Genomic DNA, 3,088 nt, shown 5'->3' with positions numbered 1-3,088 from the left:
CGAGACGTGCGGGGATTGTTTATTATTCAGGATTTGTGAATTACAAAAGGCTTTGCCCAAACCTTGCCTTAAGCCCCGCTTAAAACTTGGCTTAGGCTCCAGTTGATGTTGAACAAGGCCCATTTTCATGGATCTGCTTACTGTAAGCAAAGAATCGGTGGTTACTAATGCAGGGAATTCCATGCTTACACCAAGCGTACTAATAATGGGTTAGTGGTTGCAGGTCAGTGTGCGTAATCCATCTCTTACACAGAAATTTGGTACTTGCATAATAAGCGGAGAAAGGTCATCACTCAAGCGCAGAATTCGGCGGTAAGCAGAGTCATGGAATCGGGCCCTGCTCTATTGATTATGGGGCCCAAGCCGGGGGCGGAGCCGAGAGGTACAAGTCCTAGGTCTGGAAAGGGCTCGGAGAAAGTAGGGAATGGTCATTATGTGTGTGGTCATGGAGGAAGAAAATTTTCTTCCTCCATGATGGAGGAAGAAAATTTTCTTCCTCCATGGTGTGGTTGACCATACACTAATAAGCTCATGGTGTGTACGAATGAACGTAAAAATGGCGCCTTTTGTATGTATGTAGGTTCTTGTAGACTTGATCTTAGGTTTGATTTGTGATATGGGTTAGCAACTTCTGAAAAACCAAAGGAACAACAAACATCAATTTGTTAATGTCAACACCTTGGGGATAGTAAAATAGTATTAGACAAATTTCGGCTGTTTTTACCGAAGTTAACTTTTTGCATGCAATGCAGTTGGTTGCTTGTACAAGTTGGCCTGTGTGCAAAAGGCCTTACAGGCAGTGGACACTGTTGGTAACTAGTCAAAATAATTATAAGCTTAAAACCTTACTTGGTTAAGAGTAATGAGGAGAGGTTGATAGTATAAAACGTTGTGAGAATTGGCTCCCTCTGAAGTGACGTAGTTTTCGAGAAAGAAGTAATTTTCCACGAATTTGATTTAGAGACCTCAGATTTAGAATTTGAGGTCTCAAAACCAAGCATCTGAAAGCACACAACTTCGTGTGAAAATGGTGTTTTTTTTTTCCTTCTTTTATCTCGACCGATTGTGCTAAAATGTTCACAGGTTTGTTATTTTATGCATATGTTGAGATACACCAAGTGAGAAGGCTAGCGTTTGACAAGTAGAAGCAAAAATCGTGAAGATCACAGATTTACATATATAACTTACATGGTCTAATGACGATGATAGTAATAAAACATCCCTCGAAATATTTCTGTCTGAAATATCGTTATTTGATGAGAACTAAGTAATCTAATTTCTCGTTTGGAATTTATCGCTCAATTTTTGGAGGCATCGATGCAATGCAAAACTTGTCGGTTTTCACTATTTTCTCGCGACCCAGATTGCCGATCTATCTCAAACTTCTACAGGTTTTTCAGTTCATGTATATGATGGATAACATAAAATTTCTGCAACTGCCTTGTTAGCAACAACCAATTCTGTAATATTCCTTTAAATTGTTGCTTTGAGTAATTACCAATACAGTGTTCACTGCCTTTGTTTAGCCACAGTTAAATATTGCAGGGTCCACTTTAACATGGCTCACTTTTTAGTCGAATACACAGAAGATCAGTTGATGTTGATGTGTTATTTTCCGTTTCCATGACAGCAGAGAAGGTTAGAATATTTAGCTAGAATTTATATTGGCAGCATGCCTATGAAATCGGCAGCATGCATAGGAAAATATGTCCACATAATTTAATATTGTGTGATACTGGCACGTATCGATTGAATGGTCAAAGACGCCAGTTGTGACCTACAAAATAACTGGACGTGATCAAGGACTTTAAAGGTACCGGATACCTTTGATAATCACTCAAAATAGTTGTGAGCATAAGAAAACTCATTTGGAAACGAGCAATGTAGAGATGTTGGTAGAGTTGTGAGTATGGCTTCCTCTGAAAAGTAACTTGTATTATTTTGAGAAAGAAGTAATGTCTCATGCACTAAAATATTTAAATTGAATTTGAGACCTCAGCACAGCATGAGGTCTCGAATTCAAGCATCTGAAAGCCCACAACTTGTGTGACAAGGGTGTTTTTTCTTCCACTATTCTCTCGCAAGTTCGACGACCAACTGCGGTTCAAAGTGAAAAACCACTGCTTTTTCAAAACTACGTTAGTTCAGAGGGAGCCGTTTCTCACAATGTTTTTTACAACAACAGCTCATCATTGCTCGTTACCAGGTAAGTTTTTATGCTAACAAATATTTTGAGTAAATAATACAACTAATGTGTCCGGTGCCTCTAATAGACGAGAAGAAGGTGGTCATGGAGGAAGGAATAGAAGGAGCTCGAACGAACTGCAAAACCGCAGAGTAACAAAAGAATACCCTGACAATGCCCCGTCTAACCAGTGGAAAAAGATAGGAGACCTCCAGCTGGACGGCCGATTAACGAGCGGGATTAGATTTCTTTGTACAGAACGTGCGGTACCGCCGCTCTGCACCGTTGCCTTCGTGTAAAGTTGAACCATTGGAGACAAGAATTGTGAATACACACATTTTCATCTACCATTTGTGGTGTTTCACTGAAACATCATGGCATATTTTTTCATTTTTTGTTACTTTCCGGTCACTAGCGGTGGTTCAAAATTTAGGTATTAGCACACGAGGGTGGTTGGTATTCAGTTGTGTTTTTCGACAGTAACAATTCTCAATAAAAATAGCTCTCTCGCCCGTCTAATTGGAAGCAACTTATCAGACGCATGCAGAACTAATTAATTAACCACCACCAATCAGATTAGGAAAAGCATTCATAGGAAGCGTATTGCCAATAACAATTACGCGTCTATCTTGTGTACGTACACGACAAACGTACACGTGTACGTTATATGTACGTACACAAAGTTATGTAAAGTACACGATGAGTTTATGTACGTACAAAATAGGTTTTGATTCATCATGTACGTACACAATAAGTACAACTTTAATATCAGAACCACGGTGATTATGCATTGCATGTAGCGCAAACCCAATACTTCACATAGACAATCGACTATACGTTGCCCCTTGACATTGCCTTGGTGCTCATTGAAATGCCCCACTATAAAGATGGGACATTCTTACC

At 39.5% G+C, this 3,088-nt stretch overlaps 1 protein-coding gene across 1 annotated transcript in view; it reads right to left on the bottom strand.

Annotated features, from left to right (window-relative positions):
* Positions 1 to 3,088, bottom strand: part of LOC139945903 (opsin-5-like) — a 132,289-nt gene that overhangs the window by 45,463 nt on the left and 83,738 nt on the right. The window lies entirely within an intron of this gene.

The sequence above is a fragment of the Asterias amurensis genome, chromosome 13 (genome assembly GCF_032118995.1).
Source record: "Asterias amurensis chromosome 13, ASM3211899v1".
Lineage (NCBI taxonomy): Eukaryota > Metazoa > Echinodermata > Asteroidea > Forcipulatida > Asteriidae > Asterias > Asterias amurensis.
The sequence above is the reverse complement of the archived record's forward strand: the minus strand, read 5'-3'. Positions and strand labels throughout refer to the sequence as shown.